General features: G+C 30.2%; 1 long non-coding RNA gene and 1 pseudogene across 1 annotated transcript; one reads left to right on the top strand and one right to left on the bottom strand.

The window, feature by feature from the left end:
* Nucleotides 1-1,709: 1,709 nt before the first annotated feature.
* Nucleotides 1,710-2,182, bottom strand: LOC132618563 (cytochrome c oxidase subunit 5C-like; annotated as a pseudogene).
* A 4,093-nt stretch (nt 2,183-6,275) lies between these two features.
* On the top strand, nt 6,276-8,003 carry LOC132617427 (uncharacterized). The gene is made up of 2 exons (XR_009573729.1): nt 6,276-6,675; nt 7,623-8,003. It is a non-coding gene; the product is annotated as an uncharacterized LOC132617427 (long non-coding RNA).
* The last annotated feature ends 1,455 nt before the right edge of the window (nt 8,004-9,458 follow it).

A 9,458-nucleotide genomic window follows, 5' to 3' on the forward strand; every position in this document is an offset into this window, starting at 1 on the left:
ATACAATAAAGAGGGTCATAAAATTGCAATAATAGCGAATATTTGTAACGCCCCCGCTGTGTAATAACGGATGACCGTTAGGCCACTCAGGTCCGGAGAAGATGCGCGTCACACCGGACCTGCAGCTTCTTTCGGTACCATAGATCTTCCCCGGTGGCAGCGATGCTGACTCAGCCGAAGTCTTATCCTTCGTGTCATGTGTCTCGACCACATTGGTACAACGGGATCCTTTATATTTCACCCACTACAGAAGTGCAGTCAAGTTGGACCACATGAAGAATAATATTGTTCCTAAAATATTTTTCTTGGTTTGCAAACTTCATGCTTTATGTAGTAATGCAAATGGCAGAACTGAATACATTTGGCAGAGAAGTCATAACACATAATCTAGGGAAATTAATGATAAAAAAGTTAGTTTTGTCTTTACTGAAATATGATAAAATTCAATGATTTTAATGAGAAAAAATAATAATTTTGTAATTTACTGAGTAGTAAAATCTAGTGACCACACATGCAATTTAATTTCTTGTGCTAATTGTGATCTCCTTCCCCCGTATTTTCTGCAAGTTTATTTCACTTAATTCCTTCTATCTGTTTTTGATCAATCGAGAAGATCATTCATAGTTTAATCAGCTATCTTTAAAGAGAACGAAATAGTTCAAAGTCTGGCTGATATATTAGCCAAACGAATTCCAGATAATTGCTTTAATTTGCAGATGAACATGTGATAAGTAATGCATAAAAAGACATTGAGACATCTGGATTCCTCCTAACCCCAAAACAAAAGAAAAACGAAAATGTAAGGGACCTAGTTGAACCGATATGAAAAATTGAATATTTGAAGAAAATTTTAGAATTTGCAATAATCAGGTGATAAGGATACTATTTACTATCATTTGGTGAAAATTAGTACGCCTCATCACACACGAGGAACAATATCAACATAATAGGTTGGAAGCATAAAAAAAGAATGTTAGTTATAAATTTGTAGTACTTCTCGTTCGGTAAATTGAACTCGTAGCTCAAGCCCCATCTTCTATAAAAGATAAAGTTGAATATTTTCAGTAAACAATTGGTTGGCAAAATAAAAATATTCTCGGAGCACTATCGATGAACATTCATGTAGTGCTCTTGCATTCTTGTTCCACAAGTGTATTGATATTTATGTTTGGTAGGACGGAAGTTTTTTTCACATAAAATATTTCTTGAAAAATATTCTCTTGAAAAATAAATTAAATTATTTATATATAATATAAACAAATGGAGTACTGTAAAAAGTAGTAACAGAAACGGCGGTAAGGCTAGGGTGATGGTGGAGGTTAGGGCCTCAATGGAGTGGATTGGAAGATGGCAAGAAGTGGAATGTCAATTTATTCGCTTGATTTAGGAAAGTCATTTTCCTCATTTAAAGGAGCTTATTTCCTAAAAATTTTGACCAATCAAACATGATAAAATGAAAACCCCCGTACCACACACACCCTTAGTTTAAAATGATAGAGATCAAAGTGTAGTTTAGAGCCTTTTTTTCACTTGAGCAGGCTAATGGTATTGTTAAGCCAGAGATCAAAGTGTAGTTTAGAGCCTTTTTTTCACTTGAGCAGGCTAATGGTATTGTTAAGCCATGTAGCCAAAAGAACATCATTCAAACAGCGCAATATTTGCGATTCACTGACATGGATTGTTATGATATGTCACGGTGCAACATAATATCTGCTGAACAGGAAATCAATTTTCACAATAACTATAGATTAAGTTCACAACTTCCAGGCAAAGCAACAGAAATTCCCATCTCGAAAAGGACTATATCTGAACAGCCATTGAACAAACCAGAGGCAAGTGACCAGCAGATGTAAAATTTCCAAACATGAGACTTGTCAAGTTGAAGTTATAACAGGAAAATCCAAAGTTTACTAGTTTACTAGGAGTATTGTTTTACATTACTATTTCAAAGGCAGTCTACTCTTCATCGACGACAACACTGATATCACCTTTCTCAAGCATATCATAAAATTCTTTGGTTCTCCTCTGGTTGTTCCAGTGGTGCTTCTTCTACAAGCCTCCCGCCGCAATGCCAAGAGCAATCCCAATCAGAATCTCCTTCACTACACTTGGACCTTTGTATGCAGCATGCGCAACATGTGAACCTGCCATTTTTCCCTTCTCTTTTCTTTCTCTCTTTTTTCTGGGAGGCATGACAAAAGGAACAGGTAAAAACACTACAATCACGACCTCATACAGGCAACCAAACATGCAGTAGCAGGGTTTTGTATCATAGAAGACACAAGTATATGCTAATAAATAATAATGATTTATTATTTGCAAGTCAATGTCTACATGTTTGTCCATTATTTCTACTTCAACTTCAACTTACGAACGGTGAATTTGAATTTCAAAAGAAATGGTTTGAGGAATATTTCGGAACAGAGGGAGGACTAATTTAAATCCCCAAACATAACAAAATTTCAATTACATTTGCTTCTATTCGCATAGCCACACAAGAGTTTAAAAATGAGAAATAAAACAAATAAGATAACGAATGAATCAGCTATACATCAATCCTAAACTAATTAATTAAGGTCAGATTCATGAATCCTTGATATCCATTTCGCTCTATTCATGCCCATTTCCTTCAGAACTTAAATAATTTGTCATTTAACACAATTACACAGAACCATATAAGTATCTAACTTAAAAAAGGACCTCGCCAGTGACAAGCAGCAAAATCTAATACAATAGACAATAGTATATAAAAATAACAAATAAACCTTGGTAGTTGGTCCCCCCACTCACAGGATTTCTTTTTAAATAAATACAGGACCCACAAAGCACTTCTATCAAAATCAAAGCAAATCCCTTATTCCATATTGGCTTCCGATTTTTCAGTTGGCTTGAATTAGCATAACTTTTTAATCCAAATAAATCATAGACTTTATCGAAATCATCCATTTGCTAGAATCAGATAAAGGAAAGAGAGAAGAGTAAACAAACATATCTAATTTTTAATGTTCTTAAAATAGAACCAGTTATACATTTAAAATTATGGATTATATCACTATCTATTACTTCCGTGTCCAAATTCATGTGGTACAATTTTATTTTAATTTGTTAAAAAAAAAATCACATTTGTATAATTAGAAATAATTTAATTTTAAAATTTTCTTTTTACTTTTAATGAAATGATTTGGAATAACACAAATGCTCAAGATTTGTTTCACCCACAAATTTCAAAAAAAATTCTTTCTATTTTAAACTTTGTATAAATCAAACAGTGTCACATAAATTAAGACGCATGATATAAGTTATGCTCCAGATAAAAGCACTCGGTTCAAATAAATCCGGTATCAAAAGGCTACATCTATCTATGTGTGCGCACACACGCAAAGAAGGACAACAAAAGCTTCAATTTTAATTTCCTTTTTTTTTTTTCAGCGCATAAACATAAAAATGGACAGGGAGAACAATAGAAGAACTAAAGAGAACCATGCAAGAAAAAAAAAAATCATCAGAAAGAAACAAACCTGTAGAGACCTGTTGGAGAAAAACCAGCGAAAACTAAGGAGACGGAATTGAAACAAAGGTATAAAAACCTCGGCAAAATGTTGTCAGTTCTAGAAGCTACTACTGTTACTGCAATGATCTTATATGACGCGCCACACGGTATTTAATTTTGTGTAACGAAGAATTAAGGTCAATTTGAGAAATTGGTTTAGATGAATGGTGTAGATGGGATTCGTGGTGTAGATGAGATTCCTGAATTGCTTATTCGTGTTAGTGAGATACATCTTAATTGGAAACCTTTTTTCTGAAATGTTCGAGAAAGTGCTGCTGATGTGTTTACCCACCCTTATAAAACGGTATTCATGACACGCCAGCATGAATTTTTTTAATTCTCTTTTTAGGAATACTGGTATATTAATTTGTACCCGCGATGCACAGATATATTAAGTTGTAATCTTTATTGTTTGAGCACATTAGATCATATTAATTTAATAAAAATCAAATTATCATTTTGTTTTTCAATGCGTTATGCCGGATAATAAAAACATTATAAAACTCATGAAAACCAATCCTATAAATAAAATCACATAATTCTATGAATCAAATATAATAATCACATAGTTTCTAATACAAACAACTCGAACATATAACATAATTCAAAACAAATAATAATACAGTATAATTTATATATTTAACAATCCCTCAAATTTCATTATGAGAAACATCTTTATTTGTTTTTAAATTGATTTTTTTTTTAATCTTTGCTTATTCTCTTGTTCCCATCAATTTTTTTGCTTTTCTACGGAAGAAAAACTATTTTTCTATCTTAATTAATGTAGAGATCTAGAGCATAATAAACTTAACAATTTTTGGGGTTCTATGATACTAATAATGGTGAAGTCTTCTTATTTCAAAGTAAAATAAGTTGTATCTTGATATATATATTTTTTACTTTTTCATCCTTTTGTTTCTGTTCAAAATTCACAATTATTAGGTTATTCATTACTTCATATTGTTATATTTGATGTGTGAGTTTTTATTAGCTTGTCATTTGATTTAATAATCCTTGCCTATTATCCTTTAATATAATATTCATCAATATAGATTTTTCCAATTCTTGGTATAATTATTTATTTTAGAATATTAAGTATGTAACAGGAACCTCAAACTTAAATTGTTTTTTACGCACCACAATTGTTAATTGTTTCTAAAGCATATAATAATACGCATCTCTAGCTAGTATATACTTCTAATTAATACTTAGTTTTGTTAAGTTACAGCATATTACTGGAGAGTAGGAGAATTAAGTTGAATCGTTCAAATTATTTCTCTTCTCCAGTTAATCTCTCTCCTCCTATACATCTCCATTTTACATAGTCATGGAGTTTTAAACAATTTAAGTTTTCTTTCATTAACTTAAATATATTCTTTATAATTTTTTTCTTATGCACCTTTCATTGTTCAGTTAAGTATCATATCATGTTATTCTCCTTCTTTTTCTCTGACAGATAACAATTTTCATAGTAGTGCAACCAAGTTTCATTTTTTATCACTGATATTTTTCTATGTGAAATTATCCAAAAAAATTCAAATCTCAATGCTTGTTTCAACAATATATAAATATAGTAAAACTGGCATGCATAGTCAAATACTGATTATAGTTCAAGATATGTTGTACTTGTATGTGCACTTTAAATTATTTTAAATAGATTTCAGTTTAAACACAACTATAGAAAACGAAAAGTCAATAATAAAATATAAATAATTTTTTAGTATAATCTTTATCTTTTTAATTGGCTAAGATATATATAATCCAACCTGTCATGTTAATGTTGTATTAACATATTAAATTAAAGCCTCGAGAAGTAATTGAAAACTCATTGCAATGAAGAAAATGATTCAAGCCAGAAAACTTTGATGCTTCATAAATATATTATATTTCCAAAAATTTAGAAAAACTAAAAATATTGCCCAAAAAAAAAAAAAAATTATATGTGCAAAAAGTAAAAAATTAACCTGATTTACTTGTTCTTCTCATAAGTTGTAAGAGTATCGAAATTCTCAATTATTAATTGGTTATACCTTAACATGTTGTGTGTTTTTTCTTCTTTGTTTTATTCTTGTTTTCTTTTTCTCAATTTTAATAATGAGATAAAGAAATAAAGCAAATCTATCCCTTATAGGACTATCCTATCCAATGCAAGCTGATCAAATTGGAATATTTCATCTTTGCTCCAAAAGTACTTAAAAGAAAAAAAAAAACAGAAAGAGAAAGAGAAGAATCATATTAAAACTAAAACTAACAATTCAATCAAAAATCAGATTTCACATAGAGAAAATAAGAAGTTTGCCCACTCACCTGTTTAATTTCTTGCCCTTAATCTTCCACGTACGTGACGTACGTCTCTCTCTTCCACAAAGCTCTCATGCTTTGTTTCTACGGTGTGTTATCAAACTTGTCAAAGAACTTTTCTTCAATAAATATCAGCGTCTAGAACACCAAAATTCCACAACTGGAACTTCCTCTTGCAATGTTTGAGTTCGATTTTTTTTTCCTTTTATGACTAAGACGACTAATTCATTCATGCTTAAAAACTCCGTTTGAAAAACTAATCATTTATTTTTTATTTTTCTCAAACTAAAAGTAAAATCATCTGAAGTTCTACAAAAACCGCTTTTAAAAAATGATTACATAAAGAAATAGGAAAAAGAAAGAAGAAGATAAAGATGTGGGTTTGTACTGTTTTCTTTTCAAACAGTTGTATAAAGAGGTGGGTTATTTACATTTATTTTACATTTACATTTATTTACATTTACATTTTTATTTACATTTTTACACTATATAGAAGAGCGAAAAGTTTTATGGTATGTGAGACTTTTCTTCTTCAGCCAATATTCCATCTTCTTCCTTCTTAACTGAAAACAATGAAAATTCTGTTCCAACTAATTTTTTTCAAAATTAAAACTACATGTCCAGTCATAGTAAATTAAACATGCAAATTCTTTGAAGATTGGTGTTCAGTTTTGTTGTCATTCTTGCTGATATTAAAAGAAAAAGTTGACATCTGATGCTAAAAAAGAATCAAAAATTAGTTCCAGATATTAATTTTTTCTGTCTAAATCAAACTCAATTACTTGGATCTTCTCCTGCCACTTCCATTTACTCATGATTTCCAGGTATGAATCTTTCATGGTTCTTTCTATATTGCTCACACAACTAAGAAAAAGAGAATACCATATATGTTTGACAGAATTTAGATTTCTATGAATCTTTTTTTAATGTCATTTCTAGCATCAAAATACAAAAAAGTAGTTGTCCCACTAATTTTTACTGCTAAGTTGTATATATTGCCCAAAAAATAAATTATGCAGTAAAATTTGCTTGAAAGATCAAATTGAATTTCCTTCAAAGATCTGGTTGTTTGAGCCTTGGCTTTGAATGCGAGCTTCAGATTGCAAACCCAAATTTTGAGTCAAAAGTTGGGTGAAAGTATTGTGTGAATCTCCATGTAACTGCGTATTTGGATTTTAAAAGAAAAAAACAGTTTAGGTGAATAAAAAAAAAACAGTGACTAAATGGGTAACTTGATAAAGAGAGATCAAACCTCTAAACTTAATCCCCTGGTCTCATGTTGTATTTGTTGCATTGAGGTTGATTGTGTGTTACAAGTCACTGCCTTGGTATTCAAAGATTGATGCTCATGTGTTAGTCCTGCTCTATTTTTTAATGCCTTTTGCGATGCTCTTTTCTTTCTTTGCTCAATTTTTGGCTTCATTCTTCCATATCCATTTCCCTTCCCTTTCTTTTTAATTGGATCCAAAACTCGATCCTTACACCCTGTAAAAGGATCAACAGATGAACTGAATTTGTGCTTATCTTTATCACGATCTTCACCATATAATTCACTTTGATGTTTCGTAATCTCAACCTTTGCTTGATACAAATACTTTCTAGCAATTTCTTCGGAGTCCACGTCATTTGCGGCTAAAGTCATAACAGTAAATGACTCGTTCATTAGCCCATTCAAGTGAATTCTCCGGTAGTTTTGAATGTCATTTTTTTGGATCATTATTTGGAGTTGATCTTATTTCTATTTTATAATAAGTTTTGTTTTATATTGCAGGATCTTCCAAAAAAGTTATGAAGGTCATGCGTGACAATAATGAATGACATACAAAAGTGCTCAACATCAGTGAGCATTAAATGATTTTGCACAAAAATAAGCAACATTTTGCTTCCAAGTTGTGTATAAAATATTCTATCCTGATGGTATATATGTACCAAAATAAGATCCAGCTCTTCATTTTCTTATTTAAAATTTGGCAACATAATGTGATTGTAGATTGAAGAGAAAAAAAAGAAAAGAAATAAGTTCATAGATTTATACATTTAGAAGAGTTTCCTGTAACTTTACTTGACTTTTGGATATCTCTTTGAGAGTGCACTGATCAAAAATGATGTATTTTTCTTTGTGAAATTTACTTTACTTGATTCAGTTGTGATCTACAAAGATCCCAAATAAAAGGAGGGAAAATAGTATCTTGTTCCCTCCATTTTACTTATTATGCAATGTTTTCTTTTTATTTGGTTTCATTTGTCATTTGTAAAGTAGGAAAGGGGCCCACAAATAGAACTTCATGACCACAAGAAAAGATATGAAAAAAATAGCATCAAGGAGTACGGATGAAAGGGGATATAATAGAAATGGAACTCACACACTATTATTTTTCAATAAAAAATTACCCTCACATGCCAAGTCATATATGTGCCTCACGCACCATAAAACTTTTCATAGAAGAGCCGGTTGGGGCTCATGTTTTCGTTGTCCGTTCCACTTTAATTAAAAAACAAATTATGGGCCCCATCTCTTCTATATAGTGTAAAACTAATATTAAAAAAAAATTGTGGGCCCCATAATTTTAATTTTCCTACACAAAAAAATATTATGGGCCCCATATATATTAAACAACAACTAATAGTAAAAAAATAGTGCAAATTAATAATGTCCAAAAAAAGTGCACCCAATATTAAAAAATCAAACAATATTCATGTAATTTCCAAAGTATCTCATTAAGTCAATAATGATGGATTCATTGCCACGTGCGTATTCGTAGCAAACACTAATATAATAAATTTTTAAATACGGAGCACAAACTATAATGTTATATTAATCGTGTTTTGAACAGAGTATCCCATATTGACAAAATCAAGAAATATATATATATATATATATATATATATATATATATATAAAAGTGAATCCCATATTAAAAAAATAAACAATGTAAAAAAAAAAGTGGGAAAAAAAATTGTGGGCCCCAACAAAAACTAATATTAAAAAACAAATATTGGGCACCATATTAAACACCAACCAGTATTAAAAAAAATAAAGAGAAAAAAAGTGGAACCCACCACATCCAAACTCACAGGGGAAAAAAACTGGATTCCATATTAACAAAATCAAGCAATATTAAAAAAGAAAAGGTGAATCCCATATTAAAAAAAACAATGTTAAATATTGTGGGCCCCATATATATTAAACAACAACTAATATTAAAAAAAATATTGGGCACCATATTAAACACCAATCAGTATTAAAAAAAAAAAAAAAAAAAAGTGGAACCCACCACATCCAAACTCATGGGAAAAAAAGTGGAATAGAATTTAATTACTTTTCCATTTTTTCCTTACTCTAATAAATGTGAAAAGAGATTAATGTCATAAAAAAATATTAAATGGAGATCAAATAATTAATAAGGTAAATTAGTGAAATTATAATTCCAATTGACGTTTCCTTAAAAAACCATGTAAAAAACAACATGAAAAGTAAAATGAGTTAAACAAATATTTATTAAAAATTTAAAAATAGAAGTTCTTCATAGCCTCATATTAAACACCAACCAGTATTAAAAAAAAATTGTGGGCCCCATATTAAACACCAACCAGTATTTTAAAAAAA

The sequence above is a fragment of the Lycium barbarum genome, chromosome 11, assembly GCF_019175385.1.
Source record: "Lycium barbarum isolate Lr01 chromosome 11, ASM1917538v2, whole genome shotgun sequence".
Lineage (NCBI taxonomy): Eukaryota > Viridiplantae > Streptophyta > Magnoliopsida > Solanales > Solanaceae > Lycium > Lycium barbarum.